Raw genomic sequence first — 21,458 nt, forward strand, 5'->3', positions numbered from 1 at the left:
CCTCAAGCCGGAAATGCCCTGGAATTGTGTTTTGCTGTTCTTCTGAGTAAATTGAACCAAAAGCTCTAAATCACTTCCATTTCTGTAGGTTTTTGTGGTAGTAAATTTAAATGCTGCTAACAAGTACATGTTTATGTCCAGAGTAGGAAAAAACTTTAGTGAGCAACAGAATTTTTAGACAAGGTAATTAACCATTCCTGTTATATGTTCCTAGTTCAGGAACAGTATGTTTTATGCTTGTAAGTAGGGCTGCACGATAAATCACATATGATTGCTCATGTGCATCTCATCATTGAAGCCGTTTCTGTGATTTAGTAGTAAATCATCATCATCTGCTTTCAGATAGAGCAGCATTTACCACACAGAGCTGTAGTTCACTGACAAACTAGACAATATCCCGTTCATCACAGAATCACGGAACCGTTTACTGACCAGATGTGCATGACAATCGTATGTGATTTATAATGCAGCCCGACATGACAATTGTAATCTCTTTCCTTTATGTCTGCCCTTTTCATACCTGCCAACTTTTCCAAAAACCTTGGAGTGAGATTTTGTCGGGGATGACCAAAATTATGCCATGCATGCAACCACACAAGTTGGTTGCTCAGATAACAGAGAATTGGAATTAATTTGATGTTTAACCCATTTTGTACCCTGCATTCTGGTTGTTTGTTGAGAGGACCAAAGCCGTTGATAGGGGCAGCCCATTGGAGATGGACAATATTGGTTACATTCTGTAAAGCAGACATAGCTGAAGGTCCATCCCCATGAAATTTTGGATTATATAGATGTGATTTCCTGCCTTCTTTTGGATTTTTAAGTGGTCTGCTAAAGATGTTCAGTACCTGAACTTATTCTGATTCATGTTCGGCATCATGACTTGTAGGGCCTTCTAGACTTGAGCTATACATTCAACCAGAAAACTATTGTTGTGTCTAAATGACTGCCTATGCAGCACAATCAAACCTTATTTATAGACCGGTGTTTAAGATTTGACCTAGGAAGGTTGACTGATATTTTGATTAGAATGGTATTGAAGTAATTGTTACGAACCTCCAGTGGGAAGTCTAAGGGAGGAGGAGGTTGGTGACAATAATAAAACCATTTCGGGTTGAAGGAACAAAAGAAACTGCTTTATCAGCAAATATGGCCTTTATTTACAATATTATTGAACCAAATGGTACAACAAAAACAAGCAAGTCCCAAAGCTGTTCAACAAAAAGAGAACTACATAAAGAGAATCAAAAACAAAAACTCCTTACAATTTACCACCCTCTCTCCACTGAGAATAGTAACTCCCAACATGAGAGTCAACTTAAAACAATTTACTACAGAAACTCCACGAACGCCACTGCAGTATCACCCAGTTCTGGTAAACTGTAAGTTTAGAGAGGTCTGCTCCCCACACACTTCACATCAGTCTGCCTGTTCTCTTTCCTTTTTACCAGGTCCCACTCTCCTGCTGATTGGCAACAGGTGGAAGTACTAATTGATTGCCAACTGGAGACAGGTGTGCTCACAGGACCTAGAGAAACAGCAGTACATCTGGGCAAACACACACACATAACCACAAGGCCGTAACACTCCCCCCCATAAAATCAAACTAGGAGTTTGACTTCTTTAAAGACCAAGCGAATAGAAAACCTCTCACCGACGGGACAATGTATCGTCTATCACATTGTCAGCTCCCTTCTTATGATGGATCTCCAAGTTGTAACCCTGTACCAACAGAGCCCATCTCATCAGGCGTTGATTGTGGTTATACATTTGAGACAGAAAAACCAGTGGGTTATGATCTGTAAAGACAACAACTGGGGAGAGGTTATAACCAACATAAACTTCAAAATGTTGCAAGGCCAGCAGTAATGCGAGGGTCTCTTTTTCTATTGTGGAGTAGTTTAGTTGGTGTTCCTTAAATTTGACAGAAGTAGCTAACTGGATGACACACATCTCCTTCTCCATCCTGCAACAACACAGCGGCACTCGCGTCAACCTCAAACTTAAAGTGGAGAGAGAAGTTTGGCGCAGCAAGAACAGGTGCACAACAGAGGAGACATTTCACGGTTTTAAAGGCATGTTGACATTCATCCGTCCACACAAACGGTACAGTAGGACTACACAAACTAGTCAGAGGGGCGACGACTACGAAGAAGTTTCTACAGAAACATCTGTAATATCCAGCCATACCAAGGAAACGATGGAGCTCACATCTAGTCATGTGGGCTAGGTAGGATAATACAGCAGTAACTTTGGCATCAATAGGACAGACCTGGCCTTGGCCAACCTGCTTACCCAAATATGTGACAGTGGCCTTTCCAAACTCGCATTTTACTAAGTTCAGTGTCAGTGATGCTGCCGCTAACCTCTGAAACACCTCAGCCAAAATTGACATGTGACTAGTCCAGTCTTCTGTGTACACTACCACATCATCCAGGTAGACATTGCAGTTTGGGACTAATACTATATGCATCATGCGCTGGAACGTTGCTGGCGCATTTCGTAGGCCAAAGGCCATAACCGTATACTGCATAAAGTGGTCAGGGGTAACAAACGCAGAAATATCAGATGCCCGAGGAGTTAAAGGCACCTGCCAGTACCCCTTTAGCAGGTCTAACTTAGTTATGTGCTCTGCAGGTCCAATACTATCAATGCAGTCCTCCATCCTAGGTAAAGGAAACGAATCTGGGAATGTCACTGCATTTATTTTACGAAAATCTGTGCAGAAACGCAGTGTACCATCAGACTTAAGGGTAAGTAAACATAGAGAACTCCACGGGCTACAGGTGGCCTTGGCTAGCTTATTTTGTATTTAATAGTCAACTTCCTCTTTCATCATCTGTCTTTTAACTCAGCGGACAATGACAGGCATGCTGCTTTATTGGGGCAGCTGTCCCAATGTCGATATCATGATTCAATACATTGGTCTGCGATGGCACGTGACTAAACAGGGAGACTAAACAACATTACATCCACCTCCAGGTTAGCCAAGAGCTCTGAACTGGGCAACCTTCCACCCTGATGACCTTCACCAAGTGCCGCTAACCCATCGTCAGGTTCTGCCCCGTCACAAACCAAGAAAGCAGCAGTGTTACCTGGAGCAACAGTCTCCGGAATTTCTTCCTGTTTAAAAGCTTGTTAAAGTCAATAGCTCGTTGAAGATGAAATCGTACTTCTCGAGTGTACTTCTAAACATAACTATCAGCCACACAACATGTGTTTTGTACAGAATAAACCTTTAAATCAGACAAAATGGGATGGGGGATGGCTATACTGGCCTGTGACCTTCTTGGAGGCCTTGATGATATCGGAGGAGGGTTCCCATTTGAAGCAGGGCTCCAGATTGGCCATCTTTATGGTCATTATTGAGGACAGTGTGCCATCCAATCTTAGGCTGTTTTTTCTCTTGGTTTTGTTCAGTCCCACAACTGAAAACACCCTCTCAGCATCTGCGTTTGCATGGGGCAACACCAGGACAAGCTTGGCGACGGCAGCAAGCCTCTCAAATTCTTTGGCTCCTGTCACCTATGGAAAATGCACCAAAACACAATGGAAAAACATAGCTTGATTTTGATTGATTAATACTGTAAGTATACTGTAGGTTTATCAATTAACAAAGTTCAGATAAAAACATGCATAATTTGCAACATGCATGACACATATGAATGCAACAACTTTAAGCAACAGATGTAGCCAAGCCACACCTGCCAAAAAGAAAGACAAAAAAGGAAAAATGTTTACCTTATGCTTCCGGGTTGCTATTTCAGCCAAGAAGCTTTCTATTTCGGTTTCGTCCTGCGGGGATATCATTGGCATAGTCTAATAATTTAAAAACTCCTCACTCAGAAGGTCATGCTACTCTGGCCCATAGTATGGGAGGAGATAGGGAAACCTATCTATGAAAGTCAGGGAACTACACTAACCTTTTTCACTGGTGGCACTTGTGTCACACGTCGGGGCTGGCTACTGCTAGACTAAAGCCACGCCTCTTTTACTTCCACCTCGAGGAGGTCCCCAAAGCCAACCCAATGACCAGACAACACAAGTGCACGTAAGTATAAAAGCAATAGACTTTATTTATTTAAATAATTAAAAGGAATTTGAGAATGGGGAGGGGAAAAAGGGATTTAAAACTAATATTCTTGGCTCTGCCCTCCAGGTGGGCCGCTGGTCTGGGCGAGTAAGGGGAGGGGACAAAAGGGGGCCAATGCACTGCGGGAAAGGGGATGTGGAACTCAGGCTCTTCTGCCTGGTCTTGAAATCCCGTGGCGCCCTCCTCTTCCTCCTGGAGGCAGAATGAAAACAAGATAAGTATTGGGCCTGTGATGCTTTCTTATTACGTACCCCTTCTTTCTTCGCACTGTCTTTCTTCGTTACGTGGTACTGAAGATGGTTACAACAGCGTTCCTTTGTCTCACATATGTGTCTCCTCTCTCCTTTTCTGCAGGCTGCTGCTGGGACACAGGGGACCGGTTAATTTGGACTACGATGGACTTCCTCTCACCTCCTCTCGGCCGCACGCAACGTACGGTGAGTACAATACAGGTAAGGTATTACTCGCTGTTTCCTCTGCTTTCTCTTTCCACAGACGGTCTGCTCTTCACTTGGAACGACATCCGGTAAGTACGGGGTTCTTACTCCTCCTCTCTCCACAAGCTGCGGCTGAGACACAAGATACAGTTATTCCAGACTGGTTTGCTCTCACCTCTCCACTTGGGCCAACGTACAGTAAGTACGGCACAGACAGGGTTCTCCTCCTTTCATTCTCTTCCTCTCTCCACAGGCTGTTAGCTCTTTACTTGGAACGACGTCCGGTAAGTACAGGGTTCTTACCCTTTCTCTCTCCACAGGCTGCGGCTGGGACACAAGATACAGTTATTCAAGACTGGTTTGCTCTCACCTCTCCACTTGGGACAACGTACAGTAAGTACGGCACAGACAGGGTTCTCCTCGTTTCGTTCTCTTTCTCTCTCCACAGGCTGTGGGCTGGGACACAAAGATACGTTTATTCAAAACTGGTTTGCTCTCACCTCTCCACTTGTGACAACGTACAGTAAGTACGGTACAGACAGGGTTCTTCTCATACACTCCTTTCGTTCTATATTGCACGGCAACACTCTTGGTCTTTAGCAGTCAGATTTCACAGATGTTGTAATTGGTTTGAAAAGGTGGTGGACTTACGGCAAACAGACTCCCTCAATGTACCAGATGGTTTGAGACTGTTTCAATGTGGCGTCGGGGACAAACCCTCTCGACGATCGCTGCGGTTGCAGAGTGGAAAATGCCGCGCTGTCACGTCAAGCCGAGCGCTGCCCTCTCCTCGCCACTTGCTAAGCGGTAGAACACCGGACAGGGGCTCCCCTTTGAAGAGGCCTCGGGACAGACGGGATCTACTACACCTCTCTCTGCAACAGTAAGTGTTATACAGATGAAAGTACAAACAGCAGTGATTCTTGGTTGTACTCACACAGCCTCTAGCAATCCAACTCTCCACCACCACTCTCCAAATCAACCCAGATGTCAAGAACGACTGCTCCCAACACCACAATACTACTGTACGCCAGAGCGTGCTCACAGCATATGCCAGATAATAACACTGGGACCGGCGGCCTCTTGATTCTCTCACGACGAGGTTTGCAGAGGCGGGGGTTTCTCTGACAATACACACAGCAATTCACAGCACCACGTCAAAGTGAAATTTTCCACAACACAAAGACTCACCCACCGCACACAAAGTGAACATTCAAGATGCCCGTCTTCCTCCACTTCGCCGGGGTCTGTTCGCCGATGGTTAGCACGGCCCAGTCCGTAGTTACGTCGCTGTGATAGCCCCAGTCGATCCTTCTTCAGCTCACCCACCACACTCACTTAGGGGTAGGGCCGTCCTCCTTTTCCTGGAGTGATTTACTATGAATAGGTTAGTATAAAGTATGTCTTCAAACTCAATGTTTCATACTCACGATCGCTGTAAGCTCCTTTCTAATGTTCTCCTCTTTATTTCACACAGGTGATAAACTCCAGCCACACGAACGGGGCGTCTCTTCCCCCAACAGGGTTACACAGCGAATTCCTTAAGTCAAAATATCTTCAATGTATGTAAACACTCACGCTAACTCCGTTTCTCCTCTTTGTTGTGATTCAGTTCCCAGTAATCTCCAATCGTCTTCCAACCCTTAAGGTTTACTACGTCCACACAGCCATGCCAGCTTCAGCCTGAGAGAATAAACAGCCCAACAGCAAGTGCACCAACGAGCCCAACAACTGCACACAAAAACTGAAGCAAACTGTGGTTTTTAGCTGTCCCTATATACTGCCCTGCTCAGCGTGTCCTCCAATCGTCAGCCGCTCCTGTTAACTCGATGCACCTGTATGCAATTAGCTGATTTTTCCTCTCGCGGCGCTACCGGAAGTTCCGGTGTTCGTCTTTTCCGGTCTGGGCGGAAACACTTCCGGGCGGAACCAAACTCTCCTACTTTCGGTTCCGCCCCTGGAAAGATCGTCACCGTGTGACATCTGCGCTACTAACTTTTTCAGTTACTGGCGCAAAACATGATTTGGTCACGCAAATTAGTTATATTATATTATGGATAATAACGAACAATAATGAAACTGTATTGTATACAGATGTGCTTTCAACCACATGCCGCCTTGTTTTTTTAACGTTGCAGTGTTTACCACAGATCTGAAATTTACTTGTGGTGGTAGCCTGTGAAAAGGGCAATCATTACCCACTGACAAAAAAGGGTCTACTATACATGTGACAAAGAACTAATAATGTGTGACACAACACAATACTTTTATTGTACATTAATATTAATTTCACATTATAGTTTGTTAATCTAACCACCCCAAACTTTCTTTAAACAAAGCTGACACTGTTTCTCAAAGCACCACAAAAACACTACTGTTTTTGCACTGATATATCAAGCAATTAGATGACCTCTTTATAATTAAACTCATTACAATACTATGTATACCTACATTAATAGACAGTGTGTGACACTGTCACACAGGACACATGTTTTAACCTCTCAGTATATATTATAATGGTTTTATATATATTTGAGTGTTTATGGTTTTACATGATGTCCATCCATTTTATTCCTCTTATCTGTTTTATGTGCGTATGTCTTTAAATAATACTGGCTGTTTCTCAATTCCAAGAACGCAAAGAACGGACTTGCGTCCTCGTGGAGATCGGTCTTGCCAGGCGACCTTGGAAGAACGAACTCGGAAGTTTTGCCGCAATGACTTCTGGGGCGTAAAGCGATTTCAGCAAGTCTGCACTCGATGCATCCTCGATATCAAGAACACATCCGGGTATTTTCATGCGTCCTCTGTCCTTGCGTTCTTGAGAATTGGAATGAACTTCGACCGTTAATGATGACGTAGAGCGAGGACACAAGGACGCAAGATCGCTGAAGAACGCATATTGAGAAACAGCCACTGAGTCTGCCTGTCATGTGAATAATCACATGACAGGAAGTAGAAGACCATAAAGGAAGCAGCATGGCAAACTCCGGGGAAGCTTTCCTAACACTGAACTGGATTGAGGAGTTACCCTTTTGTGAACTTACCTTTCCAGTAACACCATTTTGGATTATGACTCTTTTGGATTGTATATACACGCTGGTGGACACTGCACATTGAGATTTTTACCACACTTGGACTTTTAGATTGTTTTAGGCTTGGTATTTATGTAATCCCTGCTTTTAACAGTCATAGTTGTTTTAGTGTGTTGTTTTAAGTTCAATGTGATTTGTAAATACACTTCAATCATTCTATTTTGTTGTTTGACTCATCCTTTTAAACACTTTTAATCTCATACAGTTTTATCTGACCCCAGTTTTATCTTTTGTAACTCAGATGATAGGTCTGATTGTTACAAGTGCAGGTCTATAGATTATAAATGTGACTGATGTTATAAGGGTTCTAATTTCTATTAGATAGAGCAGAAGCAGTAAAAGTGGTCAACTTTCTATTTCTCTCTTGCTGATTAAAAAAAGCTTAATCCACTCATTATTTCAGATTTAAAAGTTTACTTGCTGTCACGGATATGGTTTATTATTAATAAGATTATAAAAATGGGAGAAAGAAAATGCAGCGCGTGGTCGTAACAGAGCCAGTTGTGATCGCCATAGAAACCGGAGGCACGCTGAAACTTCACTCGAGCTTTAGCGCGGTAGCGCTCGCGGCCGTTCTCCGATCGACTCGGGTTTTACACAAAATATTAATCAGACTTGGGACCCAAAGTAATTAAACTAGGACCGACCCCGACGCGACTGACCATTTAAAATATAAACCCGTAACCGCACGGGTCTCGGGTATTCCGTGAAGACCTCTAATGGTAAAACTCTGCTCAAGTTCAGAAACATTAAAGGATACAATGTGACACTTGCTTCGCGTCGCACCGTCCCAATTCATTGGGAAACAGAAAGCATGCGAACGCTCACCGCGTTGAAGGCTCAGAGCACGTTATAAAACGTTTTCTTAAAATACACATTTCTGTTTTAATTAATGCTCATAGTAAATCACAGCATTTTGCCTAAAACATAAAGTAGGTACAAAGATAATCAGTGATACATTTGCGACCCATTAAAAATTAGGGTCGCAATGGCATTTCAAAAGGTCGCAGTGTAGTTCCCTGAAAGTAGAGTTACAAGTTAAGTTTTAGGTATATAGTCATCAACCAGCAGCAGTTCATACACATCTTTGAGGAGAAGCCACATAAGAATATCCCAGGTGAAAAAAAAGTGCACTAAAATACACTTTAAGTACACTTAGTACACTTTTCCACAATATACTAAAAGTGCTCTATTTTCGCACATTATTTTTGAACTTAGTATACTAAAAAGTAGTATTTAGTACTTCTTAAGATGAACTTAATACCATCTTAGTGTACTCAACTGTGCTATTTTGAGACACCATGGAGTTGAACTAAAATGTATTTTTAACATACTATGTCTGTATTAAAAAAATTTTAATTATAACTTGAAGTACACTTGAACCCACCTTTAAGCATTTTTAAATATACTTTAAAGTATATTAATGGTATTGTTACCGGTCGGAGTGGACCACTAACGTCCCTCCCTAAGTTCCACCTCGAGGAGGTCCCCAAAAGCACCCCAATGACCAAACACACGAGAACAGATAAGTAAAATAGAAACAATCTTTATTTAAATTAATTAAAATGTTGTTGGGAAGGGGGAAAGGGGAATTTAAAATAACGTCTTCTTGTTTCTTTTTCTTGCAGGGGAGGAGAGGGCCAAGTGCCAGGGGTAAGGACACCTACAGGAAGGGGGGGAACCCAGCTCCTTTGTCCGATGGGCAGTATGTATGTCCTCCTGGGGATCCCTTGGTCCTCTGCCTTGTTTTTCGTTGACACGTGGCGCCCTCCTCTTCACCTGGAGGCAGAAATTAAACACACAATAAGCGGATGGAAAGCCAAGAGCAACAACCTGCACCCCGTCAAGGGGTGTGCTCCATGATTCCAAATGGGCGTCCTTGTCTCTCTTCTGCTTTCTACCGGACACTGAGTCCGTATCTCCTTCCCCGTAGACTGGGGGTGAATGTCTCGCGGACACGTCAGCTTCCCGTTCCTTTCCAGGGCCAGGTAGGCACCTAAATCAGTGGGGCAGACGGCTGGACTTTCTCCCCAGTACAGGACATTCACACAACAGTTAGACTGATTTGTAACAGTTTCACCACTCCCCTTATCACAGTATGGTCTTTTCCACAATACCTCACTCGCTGTACTCACTCACTTCCTTCAAACCTGGGCACACAGGCGGGGGTTGTAGATGGATAAATACACGATGGTGGTTGCACCACAGCAGTTCACGGAACACCCACAGTGATTTGCGTGAATCCTCTCTGTTGTTTCCGCCCGTTTGCCTTGTCTCTGTAGCATACACACAGCTTCGCCCGCAGTGCCTCTTTCCAACCATCCACAATCACACTTCCTGTGTCTCACACGCTTCCTTTATACTCCAAACAGCGTGTGAACTGCCCAGTCAGCATTCGCAACCTCATCACACACACCTGTTGTGTATTACCTCTGATTTCGTCGCCCGAGGTTATCCGGAAGTGACGGGTGTTTGTGTAAATCGGTCCGGGCGGAACTTTTCCTCACATCTTTAGATCCGCCCTAAAAGTCACTCGTGACAGTATGTTAAAATAATATTCCAAATGTATTCCCAGGCGAAAAAAGTTCACTAAAATACACTATTTAAGTACACTTTCCACATTATACTAAAAGTGCTCTATTTTCGCACACTAATTTTGAACTTAGTATACTAAAAAGTAGTTTTTAGTACTTTTTAAGATGAACTTAATACCATCTTATTGTACTCAACTGTGCTATTTTGAGACACCATGAAGTTAAATTAAAATGTAATTTTAACATACTATGTCTGTATTTAAAAAAATATCTTTAATTACAACTTGAACCCACCTTTAAACATTTACGAATCTACTTTAAAATATACTAGTAGCATGTCAAAATAATATACCAAATGTATTCCCAGGTGAAAAAGTTCACTAAAATACACTTTAATTTCACAACCTTAAGGTACCAAAAGCTCTTTATTTTCGTGCAGTAAATTGTGCTTAATATACTAAAAAGTAGTATTTAGTACTTGTTAAGACAATCTAAGTGTACTCAACTGTGCTATTTTCTAAAATTGTATTCAGTTACAACTTGAAGCACATTTGAACCCACCTTTTAAACATTTATAAATATAATTTAATAATTTCAGATATAATAATATTACATAAATAATATAGCATACAAAATGAAACAGTAATATATTGCCCACACATTTGTATACATAAAATAATTCTCTAATATAATAAATAATAAATAAATTTCTAATGTACTGTAACCATATGTGACTTTTGAATTACAGTACAGTATACTATTAGAATGTTATATATGTACTACCACCAAAACATGTTTTAACTCATTCTAAAATGATACCTATTCTGTATTCATACATACGAACCGGTTTCTTCCATCATTAACAACTAATTAAATGGACAACTAAGTAGGTATTTACTGCTATTGAAATTATTTTACAATATAAAACAAAGATCAGTGAAATGTAATGAGCTACTTTTATCAAATTGTGGAACATTAATACATCAATATGAAAAGTACACTATGAATATGCAACCATTGAATATTCATATAATCATATTAATGTAATTCTCTAAACAAAAAAAATTACTGGAAAAAATGCAGAAGTGCATTTGAACTAATTCGAGATAAGCCTGCAAATGGCTGAACCAAAACACAGAGCAGTTTACATGTCACGTTTAAGTGGAGGGTCACTTCTTGCCATTCAGACACTGAAGACTTAATCACAAGGTCTGTGAAAAGGAAACAGAATATATACAAAATAAATCAATAATTAATGAACATAGATATGCATTAGAATTTTGTTAACTCCTCAGTTTACCTTTTAAAGCTTTGACTGTGTCCTCATCAAGCTTGACATGAGTGTCCGTTTGATCCGTCGCTACATGGCACTCTACAAGTTACATTGAACATAGAGTTATAGGAGGCTTATCTCACTGACACTGATATAATGCAACCTGCGTGTATTACAGGATATTCTTCACTTTGATAATTGTGTTTTATTTTAACCAAGGGCATTTTCCATTGACATGTCTATTGTGGTCTTGCTTACAAGAAAAGTTCACCTCTGTTTAAGGAGATTTAAGGAAATCAGAAGTCATGCCAATGGACTCTATGCACGCTTAACTTCCACGTTTGACTCACCCTTACGAAAGTTAACCATGGTTTTATTGTGGTAAAAGTGTAGTAACCATGGTTTTTTGGTCAATTGATTACTATGAGCAAAACCATGGTTTTACAATAGGCTACTAACCATGGTTTAACTATGGTTTTTGAAAACCATGGTTGTCAAAACCATGGTTATTTTGTGGTAACCATGGTTTTACTACAGTAACCATGGTGTTTTGGTCTTAACTGTAGTAAAACCATGGTTAATTTTCGTAAGGGCAAGGCTGCTCTTAAGTTTCCGATGAGGGAGATTTAAAGCAGAGTGACAGCAGAATCGATAAAATTTACTCGTTTGCTGGATTTACCCAAATTTACAACCTATGATGTGTGAAGAATTGTCCAGATGTGCAAACTGAGAGTTTTATGTGTTCCCTTACGAAAATTAACCATGGTTTTACTACAGTTAAGACCAAAAAACCATGGTTACTGTAGTAAAACCATGGTTACCACAAAATAACCATGGTTTTAACAACCATGGTTTTCAAAAGCCATAGTTAAACCATGGTTAGTGTGGTAAAACCATGGTTTTGCTCATAGTAATCAATTGACCAAAAAACCATGGTTACTACACTTTTACCACAATAAAACCATGGTTAATTTTCGTAAGGGTTGTCTTATCTCTGTAATCATTAAGATATATTTGTATAGTTGTATATGTGGTTGGAATAAGTTTACATCGGAGAAGGGTCTCAAGATCCATCAAGGCAGGAAAAGGTGCTTAAAAGAGCTTACCAAGGGACCCCGCATTGACCAATACTTCCTTAGAGGTAGGGCAAATCAGTCGAGTGAAGCCCAATGGCAGGATATTCACCACAGTCCACAGGGTATCAGAACCCCAGACGAAGCTCTGTCAAGTACAGCTCCACCAATGGACAGGAGCCCAGACCCCTTCCAGTCACAGCCGGCGGTAGAGAGGAAAAGGAGCACAGTACTCAGAAGGAACCTGCAGCCCATATTAAGTCCAGGAGGCAGCAAAAGATTGAGCGACTGGTGAAAGAGAGAAGATGCTTAAGGAGACAGTGGAGGAAGGCCCCAGAAGTGGAAAGGGCAGGAATTGAGGTATTGCAGGGTGTCAGCAAGCAGCGCCTTGCAACCCTGCGAAGAGCAGAATGCTTGAGAAAGCAACATAAAAAGAAAGAGATAGCAAGGACAGCCTTCTATAGAGATCCCTACAAGTTTGCCAAAGACCTCTTTGTAAAGGAGAAAACCGGGACTCTTAATGTAACTGTGAGGGAACTGGAGGAGCACTTGAGGAAGACCTACTCTGACAATCAAAGGCATGTGCCAGCCACCATTCCAGATGACATGCCACCAATCCAACCACCTGAGCACCAGTTGGACACAAGACCCCCAACCTGGAGCGAAGTTGAGAACACAGTAAAGCGGGCAAGAACAGCATCAGCTCCTGGGCCCAACGGTGTTCCATATAGGCTGTATAAGAACACACCAGGCGTCCTGAAGGTACTCTGGAAGCTAATGAAGGTGACATGGGAAAAAGGGATCATACCTAAGGCATGGAGAAGGGCAGGAGGGATTCTGATTCCTAAAGAGAAGAATTCCTCAACTATCCACCAGTTTCGCCAGATCAGCCTACTGAATGTGGAAGGAAAAAATTTCTTCAGCATAGTGGCCCAGAGACTCTCAGCATTCCTGCAAAAGAATAACTATGTGGACACCTCAGTGCAGAAGGCAGGGATAAGTGGTTTCTCAGGATGCTTGGAACATGCAAATATCATCTGGCACCAGGTACAAGCGGCCAAGAAGGAAAAGAAAGACTTGCATGTGGTTTTCTAGACCTTGCCAACGCATTCGGGTCAGTGCCTCATGAGGTGCTGTGGGCAGCTTTCAACTTCTTTCAAGTCCCAGAGAGCATCACAAGGCTGGTCAAAGCCTATTTTCAGGACCTCCAGTTCTGTGTTACAACTCAGGCTAGTACAACTGCCTGGCAGCAATTGGAGATAGGCATAATGGCGGGCTGTACCATCTCCCCACTGGCCTTCATTATGGCAATGGAGTTAATAATTCGGGCATCTCGATGGGTGGTTGGAGGTGAACGTCTGAAGAGCGGGCTGCGGCTTCCTCCAATCAGGGCGTATATGGATGACATGACGACCATAACAACGACTAACGCATGCACCAAACGCCTGCTGTACAAACTCCAAGAAAACATCAGATGGGCACGAATGGAGTTTAAACCCAGCAAGTCCCGCAGTATCTCCATTGTCAAGGGCCAGATTGTAAATGAGAGGTTCTACATCAATGACGTGCCGATACCAACAATTCTGGAAAATCCCATCAAAAGCCTTGGCCGGTGGTACAACGCAGATCTCAAAGATGCCGAACAGGTGGAACAACTTAGGCAGGATACCATCAGTGGCTTGAAGCAGATCAACAACAACACCCACATGGCAGAAGGCTACTCCAGCTGAACACCGGCACCTGGTAGTTGAAGAGGTGCGCCACCAGGAGGAAGCGGACAGGTGTGCCAGAGCGGTGTCCCAAGCAAAGCAAGGCCGTTGGATGAGGTGGGAAGGTGTGGAGAGGAGGAAGATCACTTGGCTCACCTTCCCACCGGAAATTGCAGCGACCAACTTGCGCCCAGACCTGGTCCTGTGGTCCAAATCCCGTCGACATGTCTTCATAGTGGAACTGACAGTCCCGTGGGAAGAAGCCATCGAAGAGGCATCTGGCATTTGTTGCTAGTTCCACCACAAGGCTACTAAAGGAGGTTGGAATCAGAGGACAGGCGCAGCGAAAAACCATCGAAGACCATGCAACCGCTGCCGAAAGAAGCAGTCACTGGCTGTGGCTGAAGCGGAAGGAGACCGTATGGGCACCAAAATGACCTCATGGAGCCTCCAGTGCAACACACCCCCAGGTCTGATCAGCCTGTGGTGGGCCATCCTCGGGTGAGGGTGTATTGTGGTAAAAGGCTGAAACACCCAATGAGGCCGGGGTGGACAACTGATGATGTGGTGTATTGGAGGCACCAGGTTTTTTTTTTCTCCTCCTCCTCCTCAACCCAACCCCACTCCAGAGGACGTCTCCAACAACTTTGTTAGTTATCAAGAGATTTTTACATCTAGTCCTAGTAAGCATAATATTCAGCTAGCCTGTAGGCTTCTAGCAGTGCTTACATTATGCGGTTTTTTACAATTCGTCCAGCAGGCTAATCACGTTAGTAATATAATGTTGTCTTTGTAATGTTGTCTAAAAGTGTCAGGTAAAATAAGAGACACGAGTGAGATATCACTGTTACTGCTATATGAGAAAAAAGCAAAACGAACAGAATTAGATATGATAGTGTAAAATGTGACATTCAGAGTTCTGTTCTGAGTTTTTACTGTTTTATTGTGGTATATTCACGCCGATTGTCAAAACATTTTTACTTGGTTATTTTTGAGTTAGTATCTTGAAACATTAGAGGATGTAAAAAACAAAGCAAAAAGGACTATGGTAAAATCCATAACCACAGATGTTATTTTCAGAGAAGACAGCTCAAACATACCTTTTAGTCTAGTACTAGCATTGCATTAAAGCGTAACTAACCCCCTGGTCAGAGCCTGACTCCACCCACTGGCAATATTTGAAATATGCAAGAAAAGTAGGCAGGTCCCAACGGAGATAGAGGGATGATCTAAGCTTGTTTTTTTTGTTGTTGTTGAAAATATCAAGATTTACAAACAAACATGGCTGCATGCTGAGGTAGCAGCTCTTAATACAAACAGGAATTACATATATATATGAATACAAAACAAATAATTATAATAAAATAAAAACAAATAAAAAGAAAAAAGATAAGGGGATAATACAGTCATTGTTCATCTATTTACATCTGTTGGGAAGTGTTTTAGGGACTCATATACGAACTAAGCTTGTACCATGTGTTTGGTGAGATCGTAACAAGGGCGTGGTGAGCTTGAACCTGCTTACGTCACGAGTTATTTTTTGGACCCAACATCCAATAGGAAAATTCAACTGCAGTAGCCACCGTTCAACCTGAAGAGGGCAGCACTCAGACGTCTTTACACCATATATTGTAGTATTGAAACACTTTATATCCAAATGTCAAAAACCTTACACTAATAAAGCATCATTCTTACAGATCATTAACTAAAGAAAGTTGGTTTAGGGTTTAGTTACACTTTAAACATTAGCATTAGAAAAACGTAAAAGTGATCTTAATGTTATACGAATACTGTAGAACTAAAAACTTACCACCAAGAATAAGTATTTTTACGGGCTGTATCTTCATCTGTTCATCTCTACTTTTACTTATTAGAAAATCTTGGCTCTGATTGGTCAATTTGAATGCCGCTGTGCTAAAAAAAGACAGGCTGTTATGATTTCTGAAATACAACGAGAAAAATTAAATGCCTAACTTTACTCACAATGTTCCAAAAGCCACACAACATACACGCTTGAAGAAGCCGGGTTAAAATTAAGACATACTGTAATACTAAATGTTCTACTTATTTAATAGTTCACTAAAAATAAAAAAGCAAAATTCTGTCATCACTTACCCTCATGTTCTCTCATTCATCTTCAAACAAAAACCGAGGTACTTTAATGAAATCCAAGAAACATATATTTCCCCTCGATAGGCTATCAGATCCACTTGATACTTGAACCACAAACCACTCACATTTCAAAAAGTTAATCGCAACAACAAAAAAAAACATCTCCGAAGTAATCCATGTGAATCGCGTTGTTTCAGCCAAGTCCTCTGATGATCACTATATATAATTTAACAGTTTTAGTTTCAACTTTTAATTCACATTTACCAACGCATGCACATGGTGTAACGTTATTGAACAACAGAATCAGGAAGCCAATGTGACGTACTGAATCCCAAGAACCAATGAGGTTTAGTCACGTCCGTCACGTGTGTTGTTTGAATATAAACACTAACAAATTTATGTGAATTAACTTTGTAAAATTAATATATAATGCACGTTCAATGATATGATGTCGAAATTGCAATGTTAGCTTATTAAAATTAATGTACATGTTTTAAATATATATATATTTTTCTAAATAGTAATACACTAAAACTTCAGTAAAAGTATGCTTGTGTTTAACATACTTTGTTTTTTTAAATGTGTAATTAAACATATTTTTTCCCAGCGTACCTCAAGTGCACTTTTTAGAAATACATTAAAAGTATGCTTGAGCTTAGCATACTTTTAAAAAGTGTAATTAAAGATATATTTATTACCAGCTTACTTCTAGTACACTTTTTTGAAATACATTTAAAAGCTATTTAACATATTTTTAATACACTTTAAATAAGCACGTTGGGAATACAAATGTATTAAAAACATTAAATACTACTTTCTTTCACCTGGCATCTCATATGCTGTTTAGAAGTGAACATACCTCATCATAAAACAGAGTATTTTAGCTAAGATGATAGCCAATAATTAGAGAAAAAAACTTTCAACAAAGTAGAGGACATCTTTGATGTCACTTTCAGCCCTCTGCTGTACATCTACAAATTTTGCGTGTTTGATCAGTAGCTCTTCCAGTGGCAGCTTCTTAAGTGCATAATCCACAGCACTTGTCAGGAAACACAACACAGCTTCATGGAATGAATCCACCTGTTGTGGTGTGATGCAATCTGTTAAGTTTAGCCCTGGTTGTGAACCCAATGTTCAACTTTCTTCCTGTCACAGATACAGCATATCGGTATAAGGTAAAATGCTAAATATCACGTATCACAGTGTTTGATCATAATAATAGTCAAACACTAACCTGATAAATGGTTTTCCTTTTCTTTAAAGGCAATTTCACAAGGCTCCTCGTGGCACTGCAGAGCTGCTGGAACTATAAACTTGGAGCATAGCTTGCGTACAAATTATACCATCTATACAGACTTTACAAAAATAGTAGGTGAAACCTGTTTTAGAGGATCCTGCAGATATCAGCAAGAAACACAGAATGGAAATACAGCAAAATCCAATCCCACCTCATCATGTGACAAAAATATTGATGACTGCCCTCTCTGAAGTTGAAAGAAGTGAAAGTTGGTATGGTGGCTTGGAAGAACAGCAGGTACACTTCTGTCATGGGGTTGTTAGGGATGACAGATCACAGAAATCCCAGCGCAGAGGTTTTATTTCATGAAATATGTATAAGAGACAAACTCTCGATGGCTTCAGGAGGATGGAGAAAACACTAATGACAGTCAGTATGTATAAAAGAAAAACACTCTGTGTCCGTGTGTGAAAGGTGCGATAAAATAGAAAACTCTGGAGAGGCGGGCCACAGCGATATCCTCTCGGTAGATCTCTAATGTTGGAAACACAGCAGGGCTGTAGGACATCCACAAAACCGTAGACACTGAGGTGAAATCCTGGCGGGGGACAGAGAGAGAGATAAGAGTGGATGGTGCTTTAGCAGGTAGAGACACTGGACAGCGCTCTGATTTGGACAGCGCTCTGAGAGACCCTTTAACTGGTGACACGCCTTCTCGACTGTTGCCACTCCAGCCGAGCGAGAGTAGAGATACTAGAGAATCCAGCTGATGGTGGGCGATGACTGGTAATAACTCCTCGGGAAATAGTTCAATGAACAGGGGATCTGGATAACAAAGGCAGCAGAGAGCAGAGACTATGATTAGTAAATAACAAGACACGACAAGACAAGACTTGAACTAGACAACGCTAGAGCGGCATTAACATACAAAGACGAACTTGCACAGAACAAAGGAAACGAGGGGAATTTAAACCAAACCGGATTAGGCAATAATAAGGATCAGGTGTGGGACGCCGGTGAGAAGAGTCAGAGATAATGAGATCACCAGGTGGAAGACACGCACGCCTGGAGCTGTCAAAACAAAGACAAAGCAGCCAATAAGACCGAAATCATGACAGAGGTCAGTGAATGTCTGCAAAAGTCTCTTGAACCTGGCCTGATTTTCATCTTGAATCAAGCAATAAATAACACAAAACAAGAGGTTGTCATTAATGCAAGTATGTGACTAACCATCCATGTAGTTGCTGTATAATGAAATTGAAAATTGATGACCATACTAGCAGATTTGAAGTTGCTGGCCAGAGGTTCATACAGCCTCAGGATCCTGGTCACACAACGTTCAAGGCTTAGCCAACGGACTGAGATATGCAGGAGGACCTCGATTTACTCCGCTTCATGGAGCTCACAAAACTCTGTTTTAGCCATTAAATCCATATCATTTATTTTCTACAGCTCAGCATTTCAGTATTACACTTCATAGTATCAAACATGCATACCTGTCAGGTATCCATTACGATTTGTGCTACCCTTGAACCAGTAACCGATGACCACTACAATATCCTCCAAATCAAAACCGGACACCTGCAATGCATAAATCAATCATAACACATTCAGTCAATGCACATAATTAGGATACAAATAAAAAGTTACATATAAAGATAAATCAGTACTTAACTTACTTTAAAAAATTCCCAATCCTGTAGCTTTGGCTGGTTTATGTGCCACATGACAACCATGAATATAGGTGTTGGGATGCTTCTGGAGCACCCTAGAGGCAATGGACTTATGTGGTCCAACGTTCACAGCTGCATTGTCAATTGAGAGACCAATGCAGTTCTCCCAAGGGATGCCATTCTTCTCTATGGTGGAGTTAATTTTGGTGAAGATTCCACTTGCTGTCCCACATCTCGTCCCACTTGTTGTGCACATATTTAAAAACTGGTGGACAACTTTGCTGCCCATGAAGACACGGACAGTAAGTGGGTTCATCTTTTCCACTCCTATAATGACAAGTTAGAATCATACAGATGTTCATGTTGTTAGATGTTTAAAAATACACAAAGCACATGTTTTGCAGAGGAGAAAAATCTCAAATAGTTTGTGAAATATCAGTGTCAATCGACCCATCTGTAACAAGGGTATACGGGGCTTTTTTCATCTCCTTCACAAGCTCCTGTGTGAAATATGGTACAAGTGCTTCATTGGTAATGCAGGATGACTTATTCCTGGCACACCTGTACTTCTGCACTATCTTCGAATCTCCAAAACATTCTTTTAGGAGAGGCCCCAGGTGGTCCGCAAAGGCTAGGGGGACAATGTGAACTACCAACCCAGCTGTCATTTTGATCTCAGCCCTTCTTGTCTGTAAGAAATTAAAAATGATTAATCCTCCCAAAAGACCATAGTGTATTTCAAATAGACGCCTGCAACAATGTGGTACAGGTAAAAAACACATTCAGCAACTAAGATTTCAAATTAAGAAAACTGGACTGTAATACATTAAAATACAAACCACAAATTAGTCAAAGCTATCAGCCATGACTTTACTGTGATCTAGAATTATCAATACAGCAGACTGCACACCAGTAGTGCATGTTGAGGCTCCCTCTGGTAATAAAAGGCCATGAAGAGGTCCACTCATTTTTGAAAATGGATCTATATGTTGCTGCTCCAGCCAGCACGACACTTCTGGCCCTGCTGTTGGATTGGGGGGGGTCTCTTCTGTCTGTCCCTCTGTTTCTTCTTCCATCTGCCCTGTTGGTTGTCCTATCTGTGGCTCCTCTGCTTGTTTGTCAGTCTGTCCTGTCTCCTGCTCTCTCTGTCCTTTGTGTTGCTCCTGTATCTGCTGTCCTGTCATTTTATCAATCATTCTGGCTGGTCTGTCAGTGTGTTTGTCTGTCTTTTCTCACTTGGCTGATTCTTTAAATAAAATAAAGGTTTCGCTTTTGTCCTGGCAAAGGTCTCTTATGGGACATCTTTTGAAACCTTAAACAATTAAAATGGTCATGTCGGTTTAATAGACCTTTTGCGAGTCGACGTCACAGTTACATCACACGCGCATGTGGTGGCAGAAAAACAGTGGAAATGAATGAGTCACGAGTGAAACGAACAATATAACTCACTAGAAAATGTTTTGTTGTGCTGTTGAGTGTCAGAATAGGAATGCCAAAATAGATGACCTTAATTTTTATAGTATACCGTCGTCGCAGACACCATTTGAAGATAAATGTAGGTGTTTATAGTTGCAATAAAAGCCCTCAACTGGACAGACTGGAGTGATGAAATCATCTGGAAATCTTTTAATAATTTGAATAGAAAATAATTAGAAGTACTTCAGCGATTTAAACTGTAAAAAGAATTGATTTACCAATAAAGAACAATACATATACATTACATACATGCACACAATTAGTAGCCAAGACATTTAAACTTTTAATTTATTTAAAAAATAAACGTAACTTGGTGAAAACGTTATAAGAAACATTACACTTAGGAGAAATATAGGGGAAACAGACTTCTACAGAACACCGGATCCTTAAAAATCACAGTTTAATGCTAAAACACTTCACACAGCTATTGAGAAGCATTCACTTTCTGCCACCAGTTGGGCTCCGTCCACAAAAAACATCATCTCTGTTTGCAAACACGCAAAAGGTCTATAACTCTACTCTCAGTTACAAAAAGATACCTACTGCTATTGCACACATTTCTTGTATTATGTTAAATTTTTTGTAATACATCTTACCTGTTCGAAATGCTGTTTGGTCCTACATAAAAACTATTTAAGTGAGTCATTTACTGTGGCCTGTTAATAAAAAGATAAATGCCATGTGAGTAAATAAACAATGTTATGAGCTGATGTTTTAAGTGGGGATTTGGCAAAAACTGAACCCCG

General features: G+C 41.2%; 1 long non-coding RNA gene across 1 annotated transcript; it reads right to left on the reverse strand.

The window, feature by feature from the left end:
- Positions 1-10,172: 10,172 nt before the first annotated feature.
- Positions 10,173-16,192, reverse strand: LOC129425956 (uncharacterized). The gene is made up of 3 exons (XR_012368173.1): positions 16,025-16,192; positions 11,460-11,531; positions 10,173-11,370 (listed from the first exon to the last, which is right to left on the reverse strand). It is a non-coding gene; the product is annotated as an uncharacterized lncRNA (long non-coding RNA).
- Between the last annotated feature and the right edge of the window lie 5,266 nt (positions 16,193-21,458).

The sequence above is a fragment of the Misgurnus anguillicaudatus genome, chromosome 25 (assembly GCF_027580225.2).
Source record: "Misgurnus anguillicaudatus chromosome 25, ASM2758022v2, whole genome shotgun sequence".
In the NCBI taxonomy this organism is placed as follows: Eukaryota; Metazoa; Chordata; class Actinopteri; order Cypriniformes; family Cobitidae; genus Misgurnus; species Misgurnus anguillicaudatus.